This window comes from Astatotilapia calliptera, chromosome 22 (genome assembly GCF_964374335.1).
Source record: "Astatotilapia calliptera chromosome 22, fAstCal68.1, whole genome shotgun sequence".
Classification (NCBI taxonomy): domain Eukaryota; kingdom Metazoa; phylum Chordata; class Actinopteri; order Cichliformes; family Cichlidae; genus Astatotilapia; species Astatotilapia calliptera.
In genome coordinates this window covers 24,180,794-24,195,294 of record NC_137442.1, presented here as the reverse complement: position 1 = coordinate 24,195,294, position 14,501 = coordinate 24,180,794, and the positions used below count along the sequence as shown (strand labels likewise).

Below are 14,501 nucleotides of genomic sequence, written 5' to 3'. Positions count from 1 at the left end.
TACACGGGCACAACCACACACACAGGCTAACACACAAACACTGCACTCCAGGATCTTCCGGAGTAGGACAGATGCCCTTATTCAGCATCAGTTAACAGGCGATGTGTGAAGACATTTAGAGCAGCACATTTAACATCCCCACCTTGTCTCTCACCCTATCCAGAGTTGTTTATCTTCCGCCCTTGATAAAGTGAAGGGCCCATTGCGTGTGTGTGCGTGTGTGCGTATTGTGCGTGTGTGTCATGAACAATCAGTTGAAACATTTCCCACAGTCCCAAACCAGATCAACTGACCTTCCGCAGACATGTAAACAATGAAGAGTGATGGACAAAATGGGAAAGAGGATCAGCACTGTGATACGCTGAAACAAATGAGAAAAGGGGAAGAAAGAAAGGTAATATGCAGAAAAGGAGAAGAACAGGAGGTGTATAGAGAAGGAAAGATGAGAGGTAAGCCTGTCAGCATGCAACACATGAAGCCGAGAAGAGCCATGACAACTACTAAGCTTAACACTTAAGTCATCCTGTCATTATGCAACTCAAAGTCAGTTTACAAGTTAAACAAAACATTCACTTTAACTTAGCTAGAAATACTCTTACCTGTTAGATTACTACATTATTTTTAACTTTTCCTTTCAGTTTAATGGAGCATTGAAGTTTAATGTCTTCCAAAACTGCTCTAGAGTTGCAAGACACAAAGTTGACCTGGAACAGCATAAAGAGTAAAAAGTTCACCATGACTCAAGTTAGAATAGAATAGAATTCAACTTCATTGTCATTGCACATGCACAGGTACAGGGCAACGAAATGCAGTTTGCATCCATCCAGAAGTGCTTTAGTGATATAGATATATTACAATATATATTAGCAATAATATAGATATGTAAGTATATTACAGAAATGGGTCTATTATGGTATGTTATAATGTACACGGTATGAAGTATGTTGTGAATATTCTATAACTATAAGTATGTACAGGCTGTAGTGAGTACAAGCTATGTACAGGCTATGAACAGGATATAAATATGAAAAACTATACAGAATATGAAATAAATAACTTTACAGAAATCTGAGATATACAGCTATACAGAAATGGGAACTATGCAAGTTGTAAACAGTTGTAGGATTAAAAATTATCGAATGTACAGAATGATTATTTACACAGAGCTATACAGTAGTGCAGTTAAGATAAGTGAGATATAATTCCTACAGAGGCTATATAAAGTGCTAGTGGTTGTGAGTGGTGGTTCAGTCCATGTTATTATTGTGTGTTTGAGGGTACAGTAGTTGAGGGTACATTAGTGAATAAAAGCACTTGAGACAAATCTTTGTTATGTCACTTGGATTTCATGAAACAATAAAAAACACAGACTAGGTATTTCTAGCTCCATTAGGAGTCACCACAGCATCTTAGATTTGGTAGTTGTACACCAGATGTCCTTATTGATATGTACCCAAAGGTGATTTGTGTCTACAGTTGAAACTAAACAATTACCTTTTTAGAATTAGAACAATAGAAAATGTGTAACCATTCACCAGCTTGGTATTATTGCATGCTTGCACTGGCTAATTAATGCTCAGTGTAAGTTGCAGCTAAGGCAATGCTGGAGAAATGTATTTGTCTGACAATGGGATGACAGAAAAATGAATCACCAAAGTTACTACATTTATTCTGGTTGGATATGTGTGTGTCATTTAGGCAAACTATTCAAAAGCCACTGAGTTATGGGATCAACAGTAGGATTTGTCATCTGAAACTAATGATTCAAACAAATCTTTTTCTGTGTTATTCATCTAATATTGTTCAGTCTTAACCAGTGCGAGTTCCCAACTTCAGAAGCCAAAAAAACCCTAAAAACCCACAGTTATTATCTATCATTTCGAAAATTTAGGCAATGGCCAGGCACAGTGATCAAATAAAATTCTAACAAAAGGAGCAAATTGGTTAAGACATGGAGACAGTAAGGAAACCAACCAAACCATTGAGTAGAGCAGAAGGAGAGGGGGAAGGGGGTTTGAACCAAAACAAACTAGCGCCAGTCCAGAGAAAATAGTATAATTCCAAAAACAAAACAAAACCAAAAAAAGTCCCACAGACAGTCAGTTTACTCAGTGCCCTCTTTGGAATCTTTCTAAATCTTTCCAAAAATCCTCTCTTAAAAATAAACTCTAAGGAAGAAACAGAATGTGTGAGCTATGACCAAAATATTTTGCCAGCTCCCACTTCCTCCACACAGTACATAGGCCAAGGACCATGGAGCTGCAGCTTGCTGAATGTCCTATAAACAGCCAACAAAGCTTGGGTTTAGTGTGTCGGCATGTGTGTCAGGATCACGGTCATGTGTAGGCATGGGCTTTATTGTATCTTTATCAGAATTAAAAACTACTATGATAAAAGCAAAAGGTCATGTTACATTACATAAGAAAATCTTTTAAACGTTCTACCATAAATACTGGATGTCAGTACTTTCATAAACACATAAAACTGGTTAGTGGAAAACATTTTACTCTATATACTCTTGGCACATTAGTGAAAAGACCTGGGTAGCAATGGAAGATGAAGGGCCCTGTTGCTCTGTTGTCAAACTGAATGGCAAACACAATGGACAGCTTCTTATCTGTAACTTCACATTCTTGCTTCTGCTCATTTTTCTCTTAGACTATATATTTTTGTACTTTTTTTCTCCAGTTCACTTGGTTTACTAGATGATGTTGCTCCAGGCTCTTCTCTGCCATCTCAATCCTGGAGTTTATTTCTCTCTCATTGTCTTCTATGGAGACTTTGTTTTAATATGAATGCAAATTGAGTCCAGGGCTTAATTCTTCTGAGTTTAACTGCTATCAGTTCAACAGAAATCATGAAAAACTACTCAAGTACTCAAAACTACAAGTACAACTACTTTGACAACTGCCTGTTTTTTTATTATACTGTTATATAATAGCCAATTAAAGTATGAGCGTACCATATTTTTAACACAGGCAGCCAGAACAACTATGTGGATGTAGAGAAGCAAAAGTAAAACAGTATTCAAAATCATCATTTACTAAAGTAAATATATTATTTTTGTGTTCTACTTCCCACATTAAGACACACACACTACAATACTTACACACACCATCACACCCCCTTTTTCATGCCTCAAGATGGGAATTAGACATGCAGATGCCATCTGTTCACCATCTCTGCTCCTCACAAACACACCGGTTGGAACCAAAAATTTCACATTTGGACTCTAAACTGCAGATTTTCAAAGGCTCAGTGTTCATTCCTTCTGTTTCTTGGCCCAAGCAGTCCCCATCTTCTTACTATTCTACCACAGAAGCCATTTAGCAATCCCACCACGAGGACCTGATTCGCCCACAACAGTTTGTGCTGAAATGTGTCTGCCATTTCAAAAAGTAGGAAGCATTGATGTGGGTTCTAATGTGAGGTATAGTTAATTGTTGAGCCTAAAGGTTGGTGAAACTGATGGACTTGTTATCTGCAGAAAAGGTACATTTTGATCGAGTTTTCCAGGAGCAGCCCACTTGAGAACAGATAATCAGTGGGGGGTTTTTCTTAAGGCACTTACAGAAACATTTGAAAGTACTTCAGATTTTACGGACTAAGTGAACTTCATGTCTTAAAGTGATGAACTGTCATCTGCTTTTACTTAACTGAGCATCCACGGCAACAGTTGCATGCATAACTACCGTAGTGCAATAGGGCTTTTTCTCTGTACCAAATTTGAGCCATTCATCTGCATAATGAAAAAATTGGCTCAAATGCATTAAAGGGCAAGACATCCAAACCTTTGACAAGGATCACCTGCTAATTAAAAAACACTGCAGATGATGCTTCATACAGCTGCTTAAAATACTGCCAAGTCTCACAGCAGATAGTCAGTCCTAAAAAACAAAAACAAAAACAAAAAAAACCCAAACAACCAGAATATACCCTATTTTCCATCATTTTTGATGAGCTGGCACAAATTGTGGCCTCAGTTTTATGTTCTAAGCTGACAGGAGCAACACCCAGTGTGGACATCCTATGACTTCTGTGTGCATCTGTGCCTTCAGAGATGACCACTTGTTACAGCCATAACTTGGTTGTAACAAGTGGTCATTTGAGTTACTGTTGCCTTCCTATCAACTCAAAGCAGCCTGAACATTCTGAGCTGACCTCTGGCATCAAAAAGGTATTTTCAGCCAGAAAACTGCTGCGCAATGGATATTTTCTTTTTCCTTCTTTTTTCTTTTTTTTATCCGGACAATTCTCTGTAAACCCTAGAGATGGCTATGTGGCAAATCCTAGTAGAGCAGCATTTTTCAGAAATGCTCAGAACAGCTTGTCTGTTACCAACAACACACCACATTCAAAATCACTTGTCTTCCACATTCTGATGCTTGGTTTGAATTTTAGCCTGTCAACTTGACTATGTCTGCATCTTGCCTAATTGCACTGAGTCGGTGCTATGTGATTGGCTGATTAGATATTAAACAAGCAGTTGAACAGGTCTATTTAACAAAGTGGTGATAGAGTGCATTTACATTTCATCAAAACCTGCAACATTTTTTCTAGCTTTTTTTCTAACAGTTAATGTGAGCTTAGACTTTATTTTGATATACCCTTTAATAAAACTCCCACGAGCTAAATACTGAGCAATAAAATCTAATGAGGTCTAACCTAAAACAAAAAACATTAAAGGAAAATAGGAACTGGATGACTTTTAAATGACTGCCAGGTGAATTATGAGCCATGTGTACAGGCATCTGTGCAGCTTTATTTGTAGGATTTCTGTAACATACGAACATTACTGTTCACCGATCAGAGGCATACTTACAGTCTAATGTGGCCTTTAATTAAAAGGATTTCTTTTATGCTTTTTACATCTTTCTGTCATGTAAATGCAATGTGGGCAGTGTGGTTGGGTGGTGGTTAGCATTGTCATCTCGCAGCAAGAGGGCTGATATCCAGGGCCTTTCTTTTCATTCTGGGTACTTTGGCTTCCTCTGCACAAAAACATGCATGGATTAGGTTAACTAGTGATTCTAAACTGGCTGTGTCAGGTGTGGTAGCCCTGCAATAGACAATACCCTCAAACTCTGAACTTGATAAGTGGAAGAAAACTGATGGATGGGAAAGGGCAGATAGTGGTAGTTTCAGTGAGACTGGATATCCCTAATATAGTTGGATTCAGCCATTGGATTGTTCAAACCTTCTGTTTTTAAATTGCAGCCAATAAGAATGAAGCTGGTTTAAAGAGAGATAAGACAGTGAATGAATTGAAGGGTCACACCAAGGCTTGGAATAAGATAAACAATTGTTATTTTGAACTACAAAGAGTGCAAACACACTCTAGAAGAATATAAGAATACAAATATGCATTGGAATTAGCCTAATTTTATATATGAAATAAAAGTCTATTCCATGTTCCCTGATGATAGCAGTGATGTGGCAGAGACTTAGAACTAATCTTTGTTTTTGAGCAGCAGTGTCAGTACTCTGTTTTTCTTTCTAGTCTTCTTGACTTGTTACTGTGTACTCAGATGAGCAACAGGTGTTCATGAAAGCAGCAAGAGTGTCACAACTAAGTTGGTACTCCAGGCATCAACCTGAGTCTCCAGCTGTGCAGTAGCTGCACTCAGCAAGGACTTAGAAATTTAAAAAAAAAAAAAAAAAAAAAGGAGAGAAAGATCAGACTAACAGACCCTCTGTCATCGTGGAATTCTTCCAGTCAACAGTCTGGATCCCCAATCGTCTTCAGTGTCACATTCAATAGTAAAAAGGTATTTTATAAATATGGAATCTTTTTAATTCATCAAAGCTCTCAAATGATCTACCTAATGCCCTCTTTTTACATCATTTAGTTTTATAGCAGGCTTGGGGACTGAGGTCATCGGGAAATGAACAGTCAGAATGACTTAATGACTGATATGTGAAAAGACAATGAAATACTGAACCCTTGAGTCTATAAAACAGTACTTTTATGACTATTTCTGTTTTAAAATTAAATGGATTTCATACTTGAGACTTTATATCAAGCCAATTAATCATTTTACATTCCTCCATTTTTCCTTTTGGTAAAATTCCAAAGACTCAGCAGAGAAATTTGAGCCTCTAGAAAGAGTAAAAGTGGGAGAAAAAGACTCTTTTTCTTCATTCAGAAAGTGATACACAAACTTTAAAACCAGTATTATAAAGTACCAGCTTGCTGGTCACGTTCCCCAGGCCTTCTACCGTTAATTGGTAAATAAACTAATAGTATACGTTTTAAATTATTATATGTTCATTAGTCCAGCTCACTTGCAGTAAACAGTTCCTGCTCTGCCACACCTGTGACAGTCACATTGGGACATTTGGCTTCTGTCACATTCATATTAATAACTGCATTATAAACTGTTAGATTCGATTGTAAAGCTACTGTACACATTTTACTGGATGGTGTCCATCAGTTGATGATGTCGACCTGCACACCATCAAAAGCCCAGCTCTCTTAAAATGTTATAACATGCTGGGTGGTGTTGTTCTCCTGCAATGTACTTAATGAATTCACAGTATCCATTACTGTACTGTTCACATTTCACTGAAATACCTACAAAACATTAGCACAGCTTGTCTAGGTATTCTGGAACTTTTAAGAGGATAGAGAGCACAAGATAATATGACCTAGACTTCTGGTTATGAAGTAACATCATTTATTACACATCACACTCTGAGCATTTTCCATACATAAAATATAGGCCTGATGCCTAAAGAAGCCAACAGGTGGAACACAACTTAGTAGACAGATACTCAAATATAGATGGATGATTTCATGCCCTCCATTGTGCCCTCTGTTTGCAATCTCATCTGTCATTTCATGGTCCTACAGTGAGGAGCCAAATAAAGCATGAATTGTGTCCAGCACCTGACACCCCAAGTATTACAGTCTGTGTTGTACAACAGGAAAATATCAATGGTAATCATTTGCACACTAAGTGAAAATCCACTGCTTTTCAACCTGGACTCTATGTTACAATCTTTATGGGTCTAAATTATTAATAGAGACAAAACATGTTTGGAACTAGCAACCTCAGAACTGCTGCTTTGTGGTCCCGTGGGACAATTGTCCACTTCAAAGTAAAAGTGCTTGTTTTGTAGCTAACAGGCTCTCTGGGTAAGATAGCTCCTGGAGTAATATTTTGGAAAAAGGGGTGGAAAAAAGGCAATTATCAGTTATGTTTGCAGGTGACTTTTTTTTTTTTTGCCACTTCTGATGTGGCAGATGTGCAAAAATATAAACTTCTATCAGGCTTCACACTGTTCTGCCCACTGTATCTTTGTAGTTATACAGCCTATACACCACCGCTCGGTAGCACCAGGGATTTTAAGCATGACATTGCTGGCATGATAGTGCTTAAGGCTGCAGTTGTGTCGATGCAAGGCAGGCTGAAATCTAATCCTGCTTGACTGCTACCGTGCATGTTCATGTTTCTGCAGTATTTGCTGCAAATATATTGCAGAACCCACTGTAGTAACATCACCACACCTCAGGTGAAAGGTGTGTAGGTTCATTGTGAATTAAAGTCCTCAGTAAGAGCCAAACCTTTTGGCTTCACATTATGCCACAGTAATTCAGATTTGTGCTGATAAATATTAGCAGCAGTCTTACTCGTAAGCTGCTACAGATTGGATCAGGATAAGGTTTATTTTAAGTACAAATCCACAGATATTTTTCACCAGGTAATATAAATCTACCAAATATGCCACTTATCAAATGATGTAGAAATCTGTCATATATTCCTCTCAGAAGTACATCATTTAGAGTTTTGAAAAGTTAAAGTACACACAGTCATGCACTACCTACCATTATGGGCACTGTGGTAGAGACATTTTGCAGTCAAGGGGACACTCACGTCTGCACGTATGTCTTCACGTGGTTGGATGAGGGACCTATAAAAAAAAAAAAACAATTAGCACTGGGGCCTGTCAATGCTGTGTTACACCACTGCCTATATGTCATTTTCAGAACTGCACCATAGGACGGTGCAGAACGTGCAGTTTCATATACACAATCCCAAAACCCCCGCTAATAATAAATCATAGGCCCTTCTGGGAGCAATGATTGATTTCATCACAGTGAATAAAAGGCAGAATCAGCCTTGTCTCTATTCCTCACAACCCCTGCACCTCTTCCCACTGTGCTCACTCTGCCAATTCTATGGAGCTACATAGTAGACAGCAGCGGGGAGTGTGTGTGCGTTTGCGTTTGCGTTCATGCATTTCTGTGTGTATGTCAGTGGGAGTAATGAAGCAAGGGATGAGTCTGACATGAAGTCTATCAGAAGGTGTCAGTTTGGGTTAATCCTGATGTTATCCAGTCTCTATACACTATGTATCACACACACACACTCACACACATACACGCATGCATACACACTAAAAGTATGAATGCAACCAACTTGTGAATACAACCACACACATATACCTTTCTATCCTACACACTTCCCATACATTTGACATGGGAGTAATTGAGGAGGCCATTTGCAATTAATACTATTTCACTATCTCTTTGAGAGCTGCCACTGCTTCTAACTACAGCTGCAGCACAGTTAGCCTGGCACCTAAATGGTGATTAATTTTATCTTGTTTTCTCAATATATGGGTCACTAGGGTCTTTAAGTGGCTCTCAGTGGTATATATTGATGTGCTTGTATTGGAATGTTTTAAATGTAATGTGCTCTGTGACTGAAAATATTTTTAAAAATAATTACAGGGTACATCGTTGACACTGCTGTTAAAGTCCTTACCTGGTTTAATTGGAGGGTTGGGGTTATTTGGACAGTTGTTCTTGCCATGTTAAGTGACCCAGCAAGCCTGAAATGACATACCAATACAGTATTTGCACTTTAAAAACTTAAAGGGGAAAGAAAACATACCTAAGTAATCTCTACTAATGAGTTTTTTTCTTGCTAAGTTCTGTTAATTTATCGTCTCTCATTAAGAAGATGGTGAAGCTAGGGAAAGAAAAAAAAAATCACCCACCCACTTCTGTTTCTGTTTTTGTTAGTTTTTCAAATTTAACCAGTCTGGCATCACCATTATTTGTTGGTGGGATATAAATGAGCATAATCATATGATTTGGTAACATTAGACTGAAGAATGCATCTCATAAAATAAAGAAGCACCTTGACCTGATAAATCTGCAGTTGGCAAATTAAAGTCTAGTTGCTGAGAAAAATGAGAAAACTAACATTGCATCCTCATTAATATTTTTTCACCCATCAGTTTTTAATCAGAGCTGTATATAAATAATAATAATATAATCATAATTTGGCACTGATTTTTGTTCTTTTTGTTTCTTTTTTTGAGAAAATGCTCAGGAGTAAGGAATACTTTTGATAGGACTATTTTAATTGCATAATAACAATTGAGATCGATCACTATTGCGCCATACAGTGACTTTCTTCAATCATAACATCACCCAATACTATACTGTGGATCATTTAAGTGTTTTGTTTGTTTTTTTTACCAGCTCTGAAACTCCATTGGTTGCTAGATCAATCACCCTCGCTGTCAATAATAGAATATGGAATATTTTTGACCTAATCTTTTTTTAATCAGTCATGTTACCCCTTTCTTCTGCAGATTCCTGAGTCTAGAGAAGCTCTTTTTTGCCTCTAAAACATATCTGCTGCCAATGGCCTTTCTTGGTCTCTCTGACTTTCTGCCCTACAACCATTCCCGATGTTGGTCGACATTTCCCAGCAGTGTTTGATGTATATCTGACCTTTGATGTTGTCGCTGTGTGTCCCAGAGCCTGAGGCCCAATTAAAACTAACAACCCCCGAGCCCCTCCGCCCCTCCCTGAAACCCACCCTTTGTCTCTTCCGCCTTTTTTCTTGTTTTGTTTTACCCATTACTTTTCCTCTCTTACATACTTCCTCACTACTTTTTTCCTCTTGCCCCCCTGCCACTGTGCACTTCTGCTCTTTCCTTTTCTCCTCATTTATAATTCTCCCCTCTCTTTCTAATCCCTCATGTCTTTCTCTTTTGTATTTGCTTTCCATTCCTAACACGAGAATGCAGACACATCATCTTTTTGCTATTGTCACATAGCAATCTATCATTTATGGGTATATACATTACGCTTTTCTTTTCATTTGGGTAATAGTTGTGCTGAAATTCTCAGAACTTCAGTATCAGCATATTGCTCATTTCCTCACTTGATACATTGGTCGCTTCATGTGGAGGCAATATCCAGACTTCATTTGTTCCATTTAAAGCATGTTGGGTAATTTCAACAAGTGCAAACGCTGTAGAGTCTCACGGCACACGCAGTGTAATGACTTATGGATCTAATTAATGAGCTTATGAGACTGTCAAAGCAAACACAGGATATTACATGCTCGCATACTATACAAGCACCACAGCAAGATGGAGTGGACATGGAGAGGCTGAGAACCTGTGACTGAGCATACTAGTACTACCCTTTGGTGCAATGGTGTTTGGGGGAAACAGCAGACCTTGAGTTTGCATACATTATCTGTATGACAAAAAAATTGAGTTTGTGAGAAAACAAATTAAATATATTGCCACCGAACAATTTAATCATATGTTCAGTATCAACAATTTTGGCAAAATTGTTAATTAGTGTTTTTCCTCATTAAGTGATAACATTTCAGTCAGAACTTAATTGAAGTTTCAAATTAGTTTTATGTAAAGTTTTTTTTATTTCTAGAAAACAAGTCCTCCAGCTAAACGATCGTATTAGTCATTGGTTTCTTCTGTCTACGCGACCTATGTAGATTTGCTATAACAGACAGGTGGGAGAATGTCAACTTATCAAATCAAATCAAATCAAATCACTTTTATTGTCACATCACATGTGCAGGTACATTGCTACAGCACATGTGAGTGAAATTCTTGTGTGCGAGCTTCGCAAGCAACAGAGTTGTGCAAATACAATAATGTAAACAAGCAAAATACAAGAATGGCTACATCTGAAACATCAGACCTGATGAAAGGCCACCCTATGAGGCAGGTGGGGTGTAGGTTATAAAAAAAAACAAGAGTAAAAAAAATGAGGAAGGGAAAAAGATTGTTGTAATTGTTAAAATGCTTTTACAAAGCTAAATTTATGTATATAACAAAGCTCCATTCTGTAGATCTTGAATATTACGAATTACAGCCACGTTAAACTGAAAGCACATACACGGTCACTTAAATTTAAAGTGTAACTCCAAGCCATTATAAGAGCTTGGATAAATTATTACTTATAAGATCTTTTTTTAATGCAACACTTCATCTACTCATAATTCTTGCTTTTTACTGTTTCCTAGTATCCAAAGGTTTTCTGCTCAATAGGTCTGGAAAACAGGGTCGCTCTGCTGTGCGTCCAGAATCCTCTCTGAGCTAAACCACTATCAGGATGGCCAGTGAAAGTGGAGACTCATAGGAATTGGTTTGACAATGCCAATTGTATTTATAAAACACATTTTATTACACGTAAACCCAACAAGGTTTAACATAAAAGATAAAGCACATATAGTAAAAACCTAATGTGTCTGATTTGCCTTAAGGCATTAAACACAACACAACAAACTTTACTAAGTGCAAGTTAACATATGCACACAACACACACACACACACACACAGTTGTTAAGTCTAAGCCTGTGAGAATAAAAGGTTTTTAGTTTGTTTTCAAATATAAACACAGCTCTAATTGACCTCAGGTCAGCAGACAGCTTGTTATAAAGAACAGGACCACAGTTACTGAAAGCACCCTCAGTACACTTAGGTCTAGTTCTGGGAACTGTTAAAAGGTCTGCCCCATATGACCTGAGAGGACCTTACAGCATTAAAAGCATACATCTACAGTCATGGACAAATGCTTTGGCAGTGGTGTAAGTCTGATTTTCATGCACTGTGGATCGCAATACTGTAATTCAAAGGTGCTTTATTGTACAGGGAGTGCAGAATTATTAGGCAAGTTGTATTTCTGAGGAATAATTTTATTATTGAACAACAACCATGTTCTCAATGAACCCAAAAACTCATTAATATCAAAGCTGAATGTTTTTGGAAGTAGTTTTTAGTTTGTTTTTAGTTTTAGCTATTTTAGGGGGATATCTGTGTGTGCAGGTGACTATTACTGTGCATAATTATTAGGCAACTTAACAATAAACAAATATATACCCATTTCAATTATTTATTTTTACCAGTGAAACCAATATAACATCTCCACATTCACAAATATACATTTCTGACATTCAAAAACAAAACAAAAACAAATCAGCGACCAATATAGCCACCTTTCTTTGCAAGGACACTCAAAAGCCTGCCATCCATGGATTCTGTCAGTGTTTTTGTTGCACACTTGAATTAAAATGAATTGAAACCAGTGTGGCTTTGTGAGTTCGCCTTTACTGCATCTGCAAATATATACATGGACATAGCACAGCGTTACACACTTTTGCAGTCTCACATAACGCTTATAGGCGCACTGCCTTATGGGTAGTGTTTAAACTCAAATCACTAATATTTCTTACAGTGGAACAATGAAATAAACATAAACACAAGGTACTGTGATCCACCAGTCTACATCTGCTGTGATTACAGCCCGGTACAGGTATAAATCCACAAAAGTGCCACGAGGTTTCCACACAAACTAATGAATCAGATCTAGCTGCTAATCGTTAGCATCACAGCTAATTCACATCGCTACCAATAACTTATACACTAATGACACATAGTGGGGATTAACGGCCAACTTTCCCACATTCTCTGCAACCCCGTGGACTCACCTGTAGACACATTTTAAGTTATTTACCATCTTGTATCTGCTTACCTGCAAATATATACATGGACATAGCACAGCGTTACACACTTTTGCAGTCTCACATAACTCTTATAGGCGCACTGCCTTATGGGTAGTGGCTGGCTTCTTTTCTCCCGCTAGAGCTGCTCATTTTAGGGGATACTCCCTCTTGTGGTGTAACGGAGGAATAACTACGCTTCCTGCACTATGTCATTTTTGGAGACTGGGGCACACATTATTTTACCACAATCAAAGAAAATACAGATGTGAACAATCAGACCATTTAACTAACTACAATATTGTCACTAAAGATTATGGGGGGTGTCTTGTTTTGTCCACAATGTCTTTCTTGTCCTTACATTTTGATCTGTTCACCATCAACATTGCGTGCAGCAGCAACCACAGCCTCCCAGACACTGTTCAGAGAGGTGTTGTCACGGTCTGGAGGGCAGACCGTGGGGGATGTAGGAGAAAGGACCCAAAACGCAGACTTGATGGAATGAACAGTGGGTTTATTTACAGTGAGGTAAATATACACCACACATCTCCAAATCTCCAAAAGTGCTCCCTCGACTCCCGTGACGTGTCTTCTCCCAAGTGCTGGTATCCCGTGCTCTCTGCCCCTGTGCCTTCACACACCCCGTGTGTCTTGCAGTCCTGTGTTCCACTGTCCTCCTGGGGAAAAACACAGACACAGCCATTATGGCACCAACTCCGGCAGGCATACACTTTAACAACACTAGAAACACTGACATGGAGTCTAACTCAACGATCCTGCGCCGGAGGAAGCTCCATCGCTCTGTTAAGTAGCTCCCCCGACGATCCTGATCAGAAGCAGGTGTGTGGTAAGCTAGGCGTGACCAGCAGCTGGCAGGGCCACACCCATCAGGCCTGCAGGTGGCTGTCCTTCATCCTCCAGCCTCACACACACACACACACACACCAGCATGGAACACAAGAGCACAGTGCAGCAAACATACATCCAATACACTAATAACAATAAAGGTCCACACTGTTCACGAACCCCGAGTCCCCGGAACCGGGTCCGTGACAGGTGTACTGTTTTCCCTCCTTGTAAATCTCACATTTGATGATGGACCACAGGTTCTCAATGGGGTTCAGATCAGGTGAACAAGGTGGCCATGTCATTAGTTTTTCTTCTTTTATACCCTTTCTTGCCAGCCACGCTGTGGAGTACTTGGACGCGTGTGATGGAGCATTGTCCTGCATGAAAATCATGTTTTTCTTGAAGGATGCAGACTTCTTCCTGTACCACTGCTTGAAGAAGGTGTCTTCCAGAAACTGGCAGTAGGACTGGGAGTTGAGCTTGACTCCATCCTCAACCCGAAAAGGCCCCACAAGCTCATCTTTGATGATACCAGCCCAAACCAGTACTCCACCTCCACCTTGCTGGCGTCTGAGTCGGAGTGGAGCTCTCTGCCCTTTACCAATCCAGCCACGGGCCCATCCATCTGGCCCATCAAGACTCACTCTCATTTCATCAGTCCATAAAACCTTAGAAAAACCAGTCTTGAGATATTTCTTGGCCCAGTCTTGACGTTTCAGCTTGTGTGTCTTGTTCAGTGGTGGTCGTCTTTCAGCCTTTCTTACCTTGGCCATGTCTCTGAGTATTGCACACCTTGTGCTTTTGGGCACTCCAGTGATGTTGCAGCTCAGAAATATGGCCAAACTGGTGGCAAGTGGCATCTTGGCAGCTGCA

General features: G+C 39.0%; 2 long non-coding RNA genes across 4 annotated transcripts in view; both read right to left on the bottom strand.

Annotated features, from left to right (window-relative positions):
* Positions 1–8,641, bottom strand: part of LOC145423644 (uncharacterized) — a 101,474-nt gene extending 92,833 nt beyond the window's left edge. The window contains exons 1-2 of one of the 3 annotated variants that reach the window (XR_013904702.1): positions 7,829–8,641; positions 749–4,991 (exon numbers count right to left, since the gene is read on the bottom strand). This is a non-coding gene — a long non-coding RNA (uncharacterized LOC145423644). Of the gene's footprint in view, positions 1–748; positions 4,992–6,660; positions 7,151–7,828 lie in introns of those variants that run through there. The other 2 variants (XR_013904704.1, XR_013904703.1) reach the window with 2 other exon arrangements.
* A 3,515-nt stretch (positions 8,642–12,156) lies between these two features.
* LOC145423645 (uncharacterized) lies at positions 12,157–14,203 on the bottom strand. Its single transcript, XR_013904705.1, has 2 exons — positions 13,535–14,203; positions 12,157–13,456 (listed from the first exon to the last, which is right to left on the bottom strand). It is a non-coding gene; the product is annotated as an uncharacterized LOC145423645 (long non-coding RNA).
* Positions 14,204–14,501: the final 298 nt, after the last annotated feature.